The 16,229-nt window shown below is 59.1% G+C and overlaps 1 protein-coding gene across 1 annotated transcript in view; it reads left to right on the top strand.

Annotated features, from left to right (window-relative positions):
* Positions 1-9,216: 9,216 nt before the first annotated feature.
* Positions 9,217-16,229, top strand: part of PRDM11 (PR/SET domain 11) — a 73,604-nt gene continuing 66,591 nt past the window's right edge. Inside the window, exon 1 of the mRNA XM_062196264.1 lies at positions 9,217-9,259. The gene's annotated coding sequence lies outside the window, so the exon portion shown is untranslated. The remainder of the gene's footprint in view (positions 9,260-16,229) is intronic.

Genomic DNA, 16,229 nt, shown 5'->3' with positions numbered 1-16,229 from the left:
AATAAATGTTACGGAGGTAGACAGAAACTCGAGTCCCAAACCAATAGAGCCTACTCACACAAAAATCTATGAGGTCAGCAATTTGAATGCAGCAATAAATGGAAGGAAGGACTCCCTTGGATGGGTTTCATTTGAGGAATTCAAAGATGATTTAAGAATTAGCCAAGCCTGAAATGTATTGCATTTTTTTTCAAATTACCTCAGAGCACTCATGATTGCATCTGGAAGTTAATCTGGAAACATTGGCACTAATAACTGACAGATAGCAAAGATGGCATTGATAAAATGTGCTTAAATTATATATGCACGTGTGAAACAGGAATAGGATATCTCTACAATGTAACAAAGAGACCATCAGAATCCTAACATTAGGAACAGCCAGTAACACAGGATGCCGGCTGTCTCCACTCCTAATTGTCCTTTTTGGAGCCTCTGACTAATGCAACAATGTAAGAAAATTAAGGTAGAAATCAAGATTCGTGAATGTGTAAAACTTAAGAGAATCAAGTTAGAAACAGTGGGAATTTAGTAAGACAGCTGGTGAGACTGTAAATTTATAAAACTTGAGAGCTCTCCAATGAAACAGCAAGGACAACGTAGAAGACAAATGTAATCGAAAAAAGATCCCACTCATAGTAGCAGCAAAAACGACCAAAATACCTAGAAATAAACTGAGCAAGAAATACGGTCGGCGTCTAGGAAGCAAACTGCACATAAAACGTCACTGAAGATCATAAAAGACTCAAATATAGTGGAGAAATGGACCGGGTCCCCGAAGGAAAACTCAACATTGTGGACACATCAATTCCTCTCAGATCAGTCCATAAAGTTAACAGCATTCCCATCAAAATCCCACTGGTTCCCTTCCCCCAAACCCACAACCTCGGTCTAACCCCAGAAAACAGCCGATGGATGACGAGAGGAACCCGTGTTACCCTGAGCCTTGCTCCTCCAACAGAGCTGCTCTGAAGGAGAGTCAGGGCAGCCGTCCCCGCAGCCACGAGGAGCCACGGGTGGCCTGGGTGCGGTCCCTGGGCAGCAAAGGGACTTCAGGAAAAATCTAGAGACATCTGAGTAAACTCTGAACGCTTGCTAACAGCAAGGCACACGTTAGCTCGGGAACAAGGGTCACCGATCCCCACTAATGTAAGATGTTAGTGACAGGGGACAGTGCTCGGAAGCCATCTGGGAGCTCCGTGTAACGTCTTTGTAATTGTTCGATACATTTAAAACTCCTCTTAAAAAAGAAGTGGTCTATTTTTTAAAAAATCAGAATGGATTGTGGGTGGGAAGATAAGGATAAATTTTGTTCTAAAGTTTCCCTGGAACGCGAGCTGGGGGATGACAGGACAGATGTCCTTTTTTTTTCCCCCCTTTCTTTTTTTAAAAATAATTTAGTTTTTTATTAGGCGAAAGAGAACAGATTTCACAGATCCAATTATAAGAATATAATGCTTCCCTCCCTCCCTCATCCTTTCTAAGACAGAATGTCCATTTTAGGATGAGCAGGTACCTACTACACCAAGGTGGATCGAGTTTTCATCCCCTTGGACGGAGAACTCCACCCACAGCCCCACCCGGCATCGGAAACACCAGGTGAGGACACAGGCAGTTGGAGGCGGGCCGACTCTGGAGGCGGTGCCTGCAGAGAAGAATCGAATCTGAATGTCGGATGGAACCGTGGGAAAGGAAAAGCCCACTCAGAACCACCAGAAAGGTTCAGTGACAGGAAGGACCAGGTGCCTGAGGAGGTGGTGCGGTGTGCAACAGAGAGCGCCCAGCACCCGCCAGCCACAGGAGATGTGTTCCAAGATCTCCCATGGGTGCGCGGAACCATGGGTAGCACTGAGCCCTAGATGTAGAGACCTATACACACACGGCCAGGATAACGTTTATACAACAGATAGGAAGCAAGGAATACAACAATTACTGCAACGGAACAGCTATATATATATATATATAAAACGTGTTAAAAGTTACATGCATGCGGTCTCTATGGGAATGCCTCCCTGTATGGCACTCACCCAGCTTCCAGGATGACAACGGCCACATGGTGAGCGGAGCTCGGCTGAGCGCCCTGGGCGCCATCAGCAGGAGGACTCTCAGCGTGAAGTGGCGGCCGCGCCACGATGATGTCGGGCGGGTGGTGTGTGTGGAGTAGATACACCGGACAGGGATGGCTCCAATTCCAGGTGGGAGGGTGCAAGGCGTCTTCACGCACCTCGGGACCGCGCATAACTGAAAACCTGGGGATTTCTAACTTACGGAATTTCCCACTTACTATGTCGAGACCACAAGGTGACCACAGCAACTGGGAAGGGAAATTGTGATTAAGGGGTGGGGGAGGTGACTGTACAGAGCCCCTTCCTCACAACCTTGTACAGGAAGCAGTGAGGGGGCCGGCGCGGGGGTGCACCGGGCTAAGCTGCTGCCTGCAATGCTGGCGATCCGCATCCGAGCACCTGTTAGCATTCCTGCGGCTCTGCTTCCGGCCCAGCTCCCTGCTAATGCACTTGGGAAAGCAGTGGAAGACAGCCTGAGAGTTTGGGCCCCTGCCACCCACGTGGGAGGCCTGGATGGAGTTCCAGGCTTCTGGCTTCTGTTTGGCCCAGCTCTGGCCATTGTAGCTGTTTGGGCACTTTCTCTCTCTCTCTCTCTCTCTCTCTCTCTCTCTCTCTCTCTCTCTCTGCCTTTCAAATAAATAAATCTTAAAAAAAAAAAAAAAAAGAAGTAGTGAGACCCCTAGATGGCCCATCTCACCCCTTCCCCTCTCCACGGCGGTCCAGGGACCACCTCCCTCCTGTCCCTACAGACCCCCAGAAATGGGCAAGGAGATTCTTCTGATTTGGCCTCACCAGGCTCTGAGTTGAAAACAGCAGGGTAAGGAGCAGCCTGCACCCCCAGACCGCTCCCCACTCAGGTCCTTAGCGGTCTGGCCTGGCAGCCCTGCGAAGCCTCCCCAGCCCCCAGCCCCAGTGCACATCGGTGGGTGGAAGGAGGGTCACAGTCACATCACAATGCATACAGATGTTAAAACATTATGTTGTCCACTATCAACATATATAATTTGTTTCTTGTCAGTTAAAAACAAAGATGCTAGAAAAAGAAAAAAAAGTATCTCAAATGTTTTTTTAAAGATTTATTTATTTACTTGAAAGGCAAGGTTTACAGAGAGAGAGAGAGAGACAGAGACAGAGAGAGACAGAGAGAGGTCCTCTATCCGCTGGTTCACTCCCCAAATGGCCACAATGGCTGGGTAGGCTGGTCTGAAGCCAGGAGCCAGGCACTTCCTCCGGGTCTCCCACGCGGGTGCAGGGAAGACCCTAGCCACGCAGGGAAGTACACCTTCACCCACCAGGAGCGCCTCCGGCTACAAATGCCACCCACTCACACTTGTGTGGTGCCTCACTCTCAGGAATGGAGCGGCAGCCAAGGACCTGCAGACAAGGGGAGAAAGCCACAGCCCCGGAGAGCACCACAAACCAGGGACCAACTTGCAGAGAGCACACGATGCGGACGGGGAGGGGAGAGAATCCCAGAGCAGAGGAAGCAGTGCAGCCTCGAAAGGTAAAGGAAGCTGTGGGAAACAAACAAAAAACAAGAAACCTCGCTTCCTGATGACAATGAAGGTGAAACACTGAAAGATTAGGGCGTGGCAATCCCCGGGTTATTCAGCGTTTCATCACACCCACAAACACCAGGGAGAACTGACTTACGCAGGAAGGCGGTTGATTTTGGCTCATGGGTTTGGAGGTTCACAGTCTAAGGTTGGGCAATCCCCTTGGCCTGGCATTGGATGCAGGTGGTAGATGGCAAAACACATGCAAAAAAAGGATTCTTCCAGGGAGAGCCAGGAAGGGGAGGGAGAGAGAGAGAGAGGGAGGGAGGGAGGGAGGGAGGGAGTAAAGGAGGGACTAGGAAAACAACCCAACAACTATGATCAGACTGAGTCTACAGTGATGGCAGGGTAGGGTCGGGGTACACAGGGTCAGGGAAGAGGGAGTATAGGTAAATTAAAAACCCTCATCTACCATGCCTGAAAAATTACAGATAAGCTCTAAAACTGATTCACCCAAAGCTGGATATGTAAGCACAAACTGTAGGAACACAGAAACCAATACCAGTTAAAGAGTTAAAATTGTTGCATCTGGGGAGTGAGAGATCCATGCTGCTTGATATTAGAAGACACTGTAAAGCTGAGTACTTAAACCATTTGGTACTGTGTGAATCGACAAATGATCAATGGATCATAATACAGAGAGAAGAAATAGACAGGTACCTGCATTACACGGAAGCTTAGCATGTCGCCTCCCCCCGCTACACACACCAGGAGCCAGGTGACAGGGGGAGGAGCCGAGCTCTGTCCCTTTGCTGCAGTGCCCACCTCCTGTCGACCAAGCTGTCTGATCCCGAGAACCAACAGCCTTCCTGTGGACTGGGGAGAGCTGTAAATGGGGGCCTAAGTGATCTCCCCAAACCCTGGCTTGCATCCTGCTGGTGACAGGAAGCTCACCACTTGCGGTCGCAGCGCTTGTTGTTTCGGGGGGCTCCATCTCTTAGGCAGCTCTTTTCCCATGGAGCTAAAATCTGTCTTCTATATTCCACCCAGTCGTCCTCCGTCGGCTCCCTCCCCGCCTGGGCTCCCGGTTTAGAAGTCTGTGGCTTTGGGGAGTCATCTTGGAGCCTCGGATTGAATGCAGCTTCTCTCATGCCCCCCATCCCCATCTCCATCCCAAGAGCCCGAACTCCACCCGAGTCTCCCATGTGGGCGGCAGGGGCCCAAGCACTTGGACCATCTTCCGCTGCCTCCCCAGGGTCATCAGCAATGAGCTGGAGTGGAGGCAGAGCAGCCAGGGCTCTCTCTCCAATGCAGCTGCACCACACCACGACACCACACCAGCCCTGTCCTTCCTCCTCTCCCTGCTGGGCCAGAAGAGCAATGCTAGGAGCTAACCTCACCTTGGAGTCATGACCGCATGCGGCAACCCCAGCCTGACCGACAGATGAAGAGATTGGGGTTTCCAGCAATGGAGGTCCCCCAAACAGAGGGGGCTACCCAGAATCCTGAGCCTGGAAGCTCCCTGACTCACACCCAGGGCCACACTTCCACCTTCTCTTGACCTGTCCAGGCTACAGAACCAGGTGTCAGGAGCTCACAGCCAGAGCCTCAGCCAGGATCCTGCGGGAGAGCCAGTGTGACGAGACAGGGCTCCCTAGCTGTGTCCCCACCCCCACCCTCCACGGCTCCCCGGGGGGCCCAGCTGCCGGCACCCCGCCCTCCCCAGAAAGGCTCTCCCGAGAAATCACAGGCAGGACGCCCTCCCGCGCCTGTCCCGGACCTGCAGGGTTTCTTGTGCCTCCGCTGCTCCAGGGGGTGGAGGGAGGCCGGGCACTGCTGCTTCCCCGTTGTCACAGGCGGGATGTTCCTCAGGACCGACGGAGGAGGAGCCCAAAGCTGAGACAAGCCCCAGGGCTCTTGTGTAGAACGTGAGGACGGCTCCGCGGCGTGGATTAGCAACATGGCTGCCGGCTCACGGGCTCCTTATCCACAGCGCAGCCAAGACGATCTTGGGGACAGAGATCAGGCGCTGTGTGTCCAGCTTTAGAGCTGCCGGTGTCTCCCACCACAGCGGATACCTCCGACCAGAAAGCGTCTGGCCCACCTGTCTCCACACCCTCTCTCCTCGGTCCCCTTCCACACTACACTCTGAGCCTTCTGCCGCGTCATAAAACCAGTGCTGCTCTACCCCAGTGCCTTTGCACTGGCCATGCCTCTGTCTAGGAACTCCTCCACTCAACTTCTCAGTAAAGCTAGCTCCTTTGCAGCTCCCAAGACTCCACTGAGACGCCTCCTCCTCAGAGAAGCCTCGCCTGCTCTTGCTCCTACCTCATTGTCTTTTGCCTGGGGTAGGGGTAGGGGTGAGGCCTGGGCGAGTGGAGGCTTCTATAAGAACGAGGGGCCCATCCCCTGCTGTGCCTGATGGGACATACCTCCAGGGGGACAGGAAGGGGATGGCGGCGGGAGATGCACAAGCTGCTTGCCAGTAGAGTGAAAACTAGCAACGGCGACCCAGCCGGCAGCATTTTGGTGTTCGGCGTGGGCGGCAGCTGGGTGAGCAACGCCTTGGTTTGAAGCCAGTCTTCCCTTCCTTCCAAGAGAGGGATCCCTCAGCTGTTGGGCAAGGGGACAAGACCAGCCCAAACCAGAACGGTGCCTGGCTTAGCACAAGGCCCGTGGCATCCAGCCCCCTTTGGCAACTCTTCCAAATGTGGGTTTATTGAAAGGATTTAGCTCTTGCCATTGGGGGTGGGGGTGGGGGGCTCTACTAAAAGGCAGAGTAGATGAGGCTGAGCCAGCGGGGTTAGAAGTGGGAAGGCAGGAATGAGGAGGCAGTGGCCAAAGCTGTTGGGAAGGAGGGCAGAGCTTGGCCGTGAGCTTCCTGGAAGCCCCTGTGAAAAGGGAAGCCTGATTGGTCACAGAGCTCTTCTCTGGAAGAACCTGCCAGGTCCCTCGGGCGAGGCTCAGCCTTTTCCTTTCCATTCTTTGCAGGCGCTGAATCCTGCATGAGATTTCTCCCTTGGGGCTTTAGGAGGGGGTCCTTCATTGAGGCAACAAACACCAGCAAACTTGGAAGTGACTCCACTGGCCAATCAGCGCCAGCGCCAGCGCCGGTGGGCACCGAACTTGCAGCTCAGCGGACGGACAAATGCCCTGCCCGGGCCTCACCGGACGGGCCAGGGAGTAGGAGCGGTCAGACTAATTTTCCTCGAGGAGACGAGCAGCTTTGGTAAGGGCAGGCTGTGAAGTCCCGGGGGCCCACGGCGCCATATGCCTCAGGGGGACACTAGGGAACTGTCCCACCAACCAGTAGGTTGAAAAGCTGCTTGCTTGAAACAGACTACGAACCAGAAATGACCAGGCGAGGAAGACACTGAGACAGGCAGAGCCAGCAATGAATCTTTCCCCTACCTCTAGCTGTGTGACCTTGGACAAGACTCTCAACCTCTCTGAGCTTGGCTCCTCTGGTGCTGAAAATGGGATTTGCCTTGGATGCCTGGGCACTCAAATGGTCAGTGGTGACGCCCCCTAAGGCGCGGGCCACCTCTTCCCCTTGTGCCTGATTCTTAGGAAATCCCCCACCTCCACGTGCGGGTTTCAGCTCCAACTCAGCTGACCAGGGAAGCTGAAGCACAGCTCTGTCAGGCCACCTGTCCGGGCTGATTGCTTTCCGCCCCCCTGTGCTGCCCCCAGCTGCCCTGGGCTTCCTTCCTGCGCTTTGGTCTTGAGCTTCAGGGACAGCTGATGGCTGGACCCTTAGTGGTGTCTGTATCCCCAGGAGGACGCCGGGCGCCTGGGAGGAACCACCAAACCAGTGTCCGGGGCAGCCCCGGGACACCAGGGGACGCCACACCTGGCCCAAGACAGAGGAGATTTAAATAAAAAGCCAGTGCCTTCAGGTGGAATCCCTACCTCCCTGACCCCGGGCCAGCTCATTATCATTGGTTCTGGAGCCTGCAGCTTCTCTCTCTGGCCACATCGAGGTGTTGTCTGCCCCACCCAGCCTACTCCAGTCACTGCAGGACTGGACATGTTGGAGCCCTGGTCCTTTGGCACCGTGAGGTCCTCGCTCCACCTGCTTGGAATGCCATCCCGCACGGGCCTGCCTCTGGCGCCATGCTCTCAGCGGCCTCTCCCCCTCCAAAGAACAGATGGCTCCTTCCTCAAGGCCCCTGCCCCTGCCCGAGCACTCCGGCCTGGGGCAGAAAGCCCAGGGTGGCCCCACGCCCACCAGTTCCCGAATTAGCTGTGAGTGCCTCCGTCTTCCAAGCAGCTGGATCGCGTCTGTCCCACCTTGGCCCTTGCCAGCATCCGAGCCCCTGAGAGGAGCCGGGAACGCCTGCCCGCACAGGTGCACCGGATGCCAGGTCAGGATAGCGGCTGCTTCTGATCACCTACTAGGAGCAGCAAGCCCTGTCCCTGCTCCTGCCTTGTGCCCTACTTTGCAGGGGAGGGAACTGGAGCTCAGAGAGGGAACGCAGGGTTGACAAGGGACTCCACCCCCCTGGGGTAGGACCCTGAACCGCTACCTGGGCCAGCGCTCCGCCGAAAAAATCGTCTGGCACAGGGGCACGCCTCCCTGCGTTGGTACCCCCCTGTCAACCTCCGTGCAGCTGGGGTTTGCGGCGGGTGCATTCAGGGCGGGCAACACAGCCTCCTCCTCCGGCAGCCCCGGTCTGGCAGCTGGGCCTTACCGGGTGTCCCGTGTCCTCCTCAATGTACCCCCACCCCCAGTCTCATCGCAACCTGCGGGGGGGAGGGGGCTTTCTGGCTCTCCCCGCCTCTCAGCCCATTTCACAGATGGAGAAATTGAGGCCCGGCGCGGGCAGGGCTCGGAATCGCCATCTCCGCAACGCATCTGGACGCCAAGAACACGTGCGGTTCGCGACTTTAACACCGCAGCCCCGCGTAAAGAGTTAAATGTTTTTAACGGGCCTCCCGCCCCTGACCTCCCAGCCTTCCGCTACCCTTGACCTCCAGCCTTTGGCGGGGGCGCCTCCGTTTTTATTTTTATTTTTTTAATGTCTTCACTTCGAGTCTCGCAGCTGCTGGGCACTCAAAGGGTTAACAGGAGCGGGCGCGGGGCGGGTGCGGAGCCCCGAAGGGGTTAAACATATCAAGGCGCCCACTCTCCAGGTGGCCGGTGGCGGCGGCCGGGGCGAGCCCGGGCCCCCTCCGAGGGGCTGGTTGGAATTCCACAACTTTCGGCTCCGACCCCCCGAAAGTATCCCAGCTGCAAAGTTCCCGCACCCGCTTCTTTCCCCATTGATTTATTTCAGCCCGGGCCGCTCCCCCGGGCTCCGGCGGCGCGGGTCCCCCCCGCCGGGCAGCGCGCGCGGGGCGGGGGGCCCAGGGGGGCCCCGGGGCCGCGTGGGGACGCGCGGCTGGCGAGGCCCGGCTCCGGCCCCTGAATTGGGGTCCGCGTCTACCCCAAACGCCGCTTTCTTCCGTTTTCCATGTCATTTCCTGTACTAATAAGATGGTGGTCAAGGCAGGGGAGGAGAGCAGCAGCGAGTCGCCGCCGCCGCCGCGCCGGGGCTGGCGCTGAAACTTTGCCTCGCCGGGGACCCGCGCGCCCGCAGCGCGGCCGCTCCCGCCGCGGGGGCCGCCAGCCGGGGCCGCGCCGCCTCCGCCGAGCCGCCCGCCGGGCCGCCCGCGTCGCCCGGGCCCCGCGGCGGCCGCCGCCGCGTTCCCGGGAAGGTGAGTCAGCCCGGTAGCCAATGTGGCCATTGAACATGGCTTCGGAAAGCGTTCGGCAGTTTGCCAGCGAGCGCGGGGGGCCGCGGCTGCGGAGCGGGGGGCTGCACGCGGGGCGGGGGGGGGCGCGGGCGGCCGGGGGGCGCAGGGGCGCGGGGGGCCCCCTCCGGGGGAGCCCGGCGAGGCGTGGGGCGGGGGGCGGCGCGCCGGGCCCCGCCGCGGGTTAACCCTCGGCAGGTAGCAGCCGTCGCCGCGGGAGCCGGGGGCCGCCCTCCGCCTCCTTCCTCCCGGTTCGCTGGCTCGCTCGCCTTGTTACAATGTAGCCTTTTCTCTGCGCCGACGTTCCGCCCGCAGACGGACGTGGCCGCCGACCAATGGGAGCGGCGGCGCGGCCGGGCGTTTGGAACGCGGAGACACGCGCGGGGCGGGGCGCGGGACCGGCTGCGCCGCCGGCCTGGTTCTGCGGGCCAGCCGGGGTTCTGCGCCGAGGGCTGGCTTGGGGGGCTCCTGCGGGGCGCGGCGGGGCCTGGTGCGGCTCGGCCGGCGGGCCTGTTGCGGAGGAGGGCGTGTGTGGTGCAGTGCGAGGCTTGGTGGCAGCGTAGTCTGGGGCGATTGCTCCGGAGTGCAGCCTGCACCCCGCCCCCCGCCCCGCGGTCCCCAAGGCACCGGCTTGTGTAGAAACTGCAGAAACTTGGTGGCCAATGACCTGGCTCCGTCAAGGCCAGCATGCCCTAGGCAAGTCGCTGCAGGGGGACTGGCAATGTCCTAGATGCTGGGCGATGCGGGAGAAAAGTTGTTCGTGCCTGGAGCCTCCTTGGGAGAGGGGGGGCTTGGGACCCCCCCTTCGGTCCTCCCCTCACCACCAAGGGCTGGGATTTAGGGGAGAGAGAGGCGTCGCCCCTCTCAGGAAGGCTGCCATGTGTGGTTTAGAACGCACAGAGGAAACACGCCCAGGTCTTTGTGCGTGGTGGGGCAGGGGGCTCCTGATAGCCGGGAAACCCTATATACCCTTTGGGGCTTTTTGTCTGTGCTTGGGCAAGAGGATTTTCCATGAGGCCAGGCGCCTGTGGCATCCAAGCCGGCCTTCGTGCGCGTTTCCCCGTGGGTTGTGGCTGTGGTGCGGGGTCCTTCCCCCCCGGGGGCATGGCTTCGCCCACCAGCTCTGTATAGCCGGCAGGCAGAGTTCCGTCCAGCGCACACATGCCGCCCAGGGCCCTGACTTGACTCCAGTGTAGCAGGAAGGGCTTCTCTCTTGGAATCCCTCTCATGATGACTGTGACTTTGGACTTCACATGGTTGCCCTTGACTTCTCTGGGCCTTGTGTCGCCATCCTTAAAATGAGGCCACCAGGCGTCTGGCTGGCAAGGCAGTGGGGACAGCAGGAGGAGATGCCCGGCCGCGGGGCCTGGCACAGGGCACAAGATGCGTTCCCGCTCCCTGGGGTTGGAGTGGAATGTACTCCCCCCACCCCCCGGGCCTGTCAGAAGTGCCCATTGGCCCTCCCCTGAGCCCCAAGGAGCAGCCCCAGGGGTGCAGTGTGGCTTCTTCCTTGGTGACATTCTCCCTTGTCCCCAGAGCCCATCACCCCTGTGCTCCAGCTCTGTCCTTGGGGCCAGCCCATGGGGTTGGTCTGGTTGAGAAACTTCTTAGTGTTCAGCACGGCCTCCATCCACTGCGTCTAAACCTCTCCTGGACGTCCCTGGGCCTTCTCATCCTAGGTAATAGGAAATGAAGAGCACTGGGCTGGGAGTCAGGAGCCACACCTGCCGGAGCTTTAGCCGTGTCCTTGGCCGGCCCTGCTGGCGGTCTCCTAGTGAGGACACGCCCACAGTCCTCTTCGCCAAACCTCCAAGGCTCTCGGCCAAGGGCACCAGGTCGCACCAGTCCTGAAGGCAGAAGCCTCAGTGTCTGTGTCTCTCTCACCCCGTTACCCTCTATCTCTAGGCCCAGGGTGCGTTACCCGCTCAGAAGAGGCTGTCCACTTTGGTCCAGCTCTCGCACCCAGTGTCTTAGTCAAGGTGTCGCTGTCACTGTCCCCTGTGACATCAGCAAGAGAATCCCAATGTCCCCTGCAGCTCTGTCCCAGTTAGAGTGAACTGTCCCAGGCCAGATCGTGTCTTCCTGGACAGCTCCCGCCTGAGTCTCCCCAGTATATTTAGCATAAAGGACCAGATGGTTCCCCGGAGAGCGGCACCGGCCCCTGCCCTTGCCTGTAGCTCAGCTGACCCCTCCTAGAAACCCCGCATCCGTAGGCCGGCGCCTTGGCTCACTAGGCTAATCCTCCGCTTGCGGCGCCGGCACACTGGGTTCTAGTCCTGGTTGGGGCGCCGGATTCTGTCCTGGTGGCCTGGTTGCTCCTCTTCCAGTCCAGCTCTCTGCTGTGGCCCGGGAAGGCAGTGGAGGATGGCCAAGGTTCTTGGGCCCTGCACCTGCATGGGAGACCAGGAGGAAGCACCTGGCTCCTGGCTTCGGATCGGCGCAGCGCACCGGCCCTAGCAACCATTTAGGGGGTGAACCAACAGAAGGAAGACCTTTCTGTCTCTCTCTCTCTCACTGTCTAACTCTGCCTGTCAAAAAAAAAAAAAAAAGAAACCCCGCGTCCTTGCCCTCCGATGCATGGATGGACAGAAGTTGGCCAAGGGTGGGCTGGGGTTGGAGAGCCCCTACTGGTCTCTGAATGTTTCCAGTGCCTCCGGTGACCGGGGTGGAGACCTTTCAGGGTGCTGCTTCCTGTGACCCAGCAACGGGTGTAGGGAATGGTGGCTGCTTCCACGGGACCGGTGCTTTGTCGCTTCCCTTGGTGACCACAGTGGGCCGGTGGCCTGCCTGCTGCAGGCCCTTGGAGCAGCGGTCCGGGCAGGGACAAGTGGCGAGTCCTGAGCTCCTGCGAGGATGGTGACTTGGGAAGCGCCAGCTGGGGTGACCTTGTTGACCTGCCAACTTGAGCCTGTGCTCTCTCTGCTTGAAAGACCTCAGGGGCTCCCACTGCTGCCGGGAGAGACAGGAGTCCTTGGGCTGCCCTCCAGTCCCTGTGGGGATGCCATCCTGTGTCACGTGCTGGCCAACACAGTGCCTTCCCCTGCCCTGAGGAGGTCTCCTCCGCCTTCACTCCCCCTCCTCCGGGAAGTCCTCCTTGATGACAGCCCTCCTGGCCCCGCCCAGCTCTCCTTTGTCCACTCCTCTCTGGCTGGTTTCCATCCACTGAGTCCTGAGTTGGTTGCAGTCTTGCTCCTCCTGCAGACCCCAGGCTGTTGGTGGGTGGGGTGGGGCTGCTGAGGATCTGCTGGGCCCCTGAGCGATGCCGGGGCCTCCCCCTGTGTCGGGGGGCAGAGAGCGGGGTGAATGGGCACCACACCCCCGAGCTGTGGGCAGCGGGGCCAGCAGGCAGGGGGACAGATAATAGGCTCCCGATCCGTACAGGTGTGAGTGCCCCATCCTGTGTGTGAGAAGATTCCAGAAGGCCAAGACGGAATAGACCCTTGAGGTCTTTGTGTGTTGGGAGGGTGGGTTTCCGTGAAGGCGCCGCAGGGCAGATGCCCCGGGGATGCTGGCGAGGAGGAAGACGAAGATGATGACAGCCAACGTTAGCTGCGGGCTTATGTCACATCCCCTACGCCGAAAACAGCTCCTCAAGGCCCGTATTTCCATTTCACGGATGGATACACTGAGGCTCCGGGACTGGAACCCTGGCAGCCTGCTAGCGCCTCCTTGGAGTGAGGGCAGAAAGTACCCCTGGGGTTGGAGCAGACGATTGATTCCAGGGCTGGTGTCGGTCGGTGTGGCGCCTCCGCGCTCACTCCTGGAGCCTTAGGGTCCCCTGAGCCCTGTGCTCTGAGTGGGGCCTGGGAGGGAGGGGCTGCCCCGCCGCTGGCCCTGGGGGCCGAGCCAGAGACACAGGCCATGCAGAAAGGAAAAACAAAAACAAGAAAGAAACAAGAAAAATGCGCTGTTATTTTTAAAAAGCCCGTTTCCTATTGCAGATTTGTATCTGCGGCGGAAGGGCCCCGGTTCATACAGCATGGGCACGCTCGTGGCCAGGGCCTCGTGAGAGGGGAGGCACTGTCTGGGGGCCACGTGGTCACTCATTCATTCCTTCCTTCATTCCCCTGGTGCACGCATGCCAGCGCTCGCAGCATGCAACTCCGCCCTTGCTTGTGCAGAGCGCTCAGACCGGTGTGGGAGGGGAGCCAGGCAGTGAGAGGTTAAGGCAGAAGGTCCCGGGGGAGGCAGCCATTGATGTTAAATCAAGGAAAGCTTCCTGGAGGAGGAGGAGGCCTTTAGGCTGGCCTTGGGAGGATGGGTCAGATTTAGAGAGTGCAGTGGAGGAGGGGCATTGGGATGGGGCCTGGCTGGGTTGCAGTGTGGCCCCTGGAAGGGCTTGAATGGTTTCCTTGGCTGGACTGTGCGTCTGGGAGGGGGTGGAAGGAGGCGTGACTGGGGCGAGAATCAGGAACCGTGTGACCGACACTGCAGGCGTGATCCTGCCTCAGGGCCTTGGCACTGGGTGCCCCTTCCACCTCCTCAGCAGCCTCCCTCACCCCCCATCCCTGCGGGGGGCTTTTGCTCAGATGCCACCTCGTGGGCACCCCCGCTACTTCCTGCTCTTTCCCTTCTGTGTGTGACACACGCCAGGCTATGTGTCTGACCTGTGTTCTGTGTGACCCCCTTCGTTAGAAGTTCACAGAGATCAGTGTGAACAGCACCTCGCACGCCACATCCGGGGCCTCCCCCGGGTGTCCAAGGAGTGATGAATTGAGCACCTACTGTGTGCAGCGTGCTCTGCCTGCGCCCTTTACTGCAGTGCCCGGCTAGCGATGCTGCCGTCTCCCCATTGGGCAGTTCAGGAGGCTGGGGCTCAGAGGGGTGCCGCGACCGGCCTCAGGTTTCGCAGTCGCTCAGAGGCATTGCTGGGATTCGAACCCGGGCCACCTGGCTCCCGGTCGGGCCATGAGAGATGCTGAGGGCTGGGCCGAGGAGATCCCGCTCGGTCTGCGGGGCCACAGGAATCTCGGAGGGCTTTAGGAGGAAGCGGATGCGATGCTCGGATCCGTGCTCCAGAAAGCGGGGAGCAGCAGCTCGGGCCAGGGGCTGGAGGCAGGGAGGCCAGCAGGGAGGCTGTTCTAGCCCTGCAGGTGGCGAGGGCGAGGGCGAGGCCTGGGTCGCCATCCCGAGGGGGAAGCCGGACGTAGCTGGACTCAGGCCTCCCCACGGAAGGCCAGTACATGCAGATTGGGACTCAGGTCTGGGGGCCACAGGGCTTCTAGAACCTTCCTGCCTTCTGTTTTGGAGTAGCGCCCCCCCCCCCCCGGGAAGATCCCACGAGGCTGCTGGTGCTGCGGAGGGGTCAGCCTGGTGCCCCCGAGAGCCTGGGCACCCCACGTTCCCTCCTGCCTCTGCAGGGGCGAGGACAGTGCCAGCCTCCTGGGCAGCCCGGCAGGAGGCACGGCTGGCGTCGTGAGTGGCACAGGGCCATGTCCTGGGGTGGTAGCCAGTGGGCACGGAGAGGCACGCCCTGGGCACTGGGGGTCATCTCGTGTCCCCTGCTGGGACAGCGGTGTCTGCCTGTGAGGGGGCGATAGCCCATTGCCTCGGTGCTAAAGGCGAGCTGGCCACACCCCCGGCCACCCATCCGCCCACCCTTCAACCTGCCCCGGCTTCCGTGCCCTTTTTGGATATGCAAGCGGTGGTGTCAGTCCTGGCCCGTGTTCTGTGGAAGAAAATGTTTTCCGCCGTGTCTGGGGGACCGGGTTGGAGGCTCGGTCATCCTGGTGGGCCGCTGGGCGGAGCAGTGTGGAGCTCTGGGGCACTTGTAGCAGCCCCATGCGTTTATGTCTGAGGAAACCTGGGGCTCAGAGAGGGTGAGTTACCCACTCCAGGTCACACAGCCTCGTTTTCATCTGTCCAGTCACCTTACAAAAGCTGTATGTATAACGGAAGCCTTAGGGGTCGCCTGCTTGTGTTCCAGAACGATTCTCAGCAAGTTCCCTAGGGGCTTTCAAGATAGGTTTTAGGGGAATGATGGTGTGGCAGGGCAGGCTAAGGCACTACCTGCAATGCCGGCATCCCATATGAGCACAGGTTCGAGTCCCGGCTGTTCCACTTCCAGTCCAGCTCCCTGCTAATGCACCTGGGAAAGCAGCAGAGGATAGTCCAAGTCCTTGGGCCCCTGCACCTGCATGGGAGACCTGGAAGAAGCTCCTGGCTCCTGGCTTTGGCCTGGCCCTACCCTGAAGCAGGTGTTGGAAGGTCTTTCTCTCTGAGTCTCTCTCATCCCCTATTAACTCTGCCTCTCAAATAAATAAATATGGCTTTAAAAAGTTCCTTTTGCAAAATAGGATTTGGGGTAGATGTGGGGGGCAGTGGTTGAGACTTCACTTGAGATCGCCGCATCCCATGGGAGAGCGCCTGGCTGTGAGCCCTGGCCCTGCGTCGGGTTCCAGCTCCTTTCTGATGCCTGCCCCGGGAGGCAGCAGGTGGTGGCTCAGATGGCTGGGTCCCTGCCACCCATGGGGGACCCCGGATTGAGCTCTAGGCGCCTGGCCTCAGCCTGGCCCAGCCCTGGCTACTGTGGGCAGAGAGGGCTCGAACCAGCGGATGACAGCTCACTGTGTATCTCTGTATCTGCCTTTCAAATAAGAGGAAAATAAATAAATAAAAAAAATAGTTTGATTTGTAGGGTCTTGGTGTACACAGCTGGATCCAGGTCTGTCCCCACCCTGAGAAGGTCCCTGGTCACACAGGTGGACAGACCAGGAGCATCCAGTGAGCTCAGGCTGGGCGAGGGGCAGAGCCTGCTGGTCCCCCTGCTCCCAAGCCCCAGCCTCAGATCAGGGGTGGTTGCTAAGGGGTGGGGGTCTCTGGAACCATCCGGGGCTTTCGCTCCGCCATCTGACCCTCTTTCGCCCCACCTGAGCTATAAGGCCAGTGCAAGAGGGTCCTCCCAGTGTCACCTTTTCCCATGGGGCCGCAGGGA

The sequence above is a fragment of the Lepus europaeus genome, chromosome 7, assembly GCF_033115175.1.
Source record: "Lepus europaeus isolate LE1 chromosome 7, mLepTim1.pri, whole genome shotgun sequence".
Lineage (NCBI taxonomy): Eukaryota > Metazoa > Chordata > Mammalia > Lagomorpha > Leporidae > Lepus > Lepus europaeus.
The sequence above is the reverse complement of the archived record's forward strand: the minus strand, read 5'-3'. Positions and strand labels throughout refer to the sequence as shown.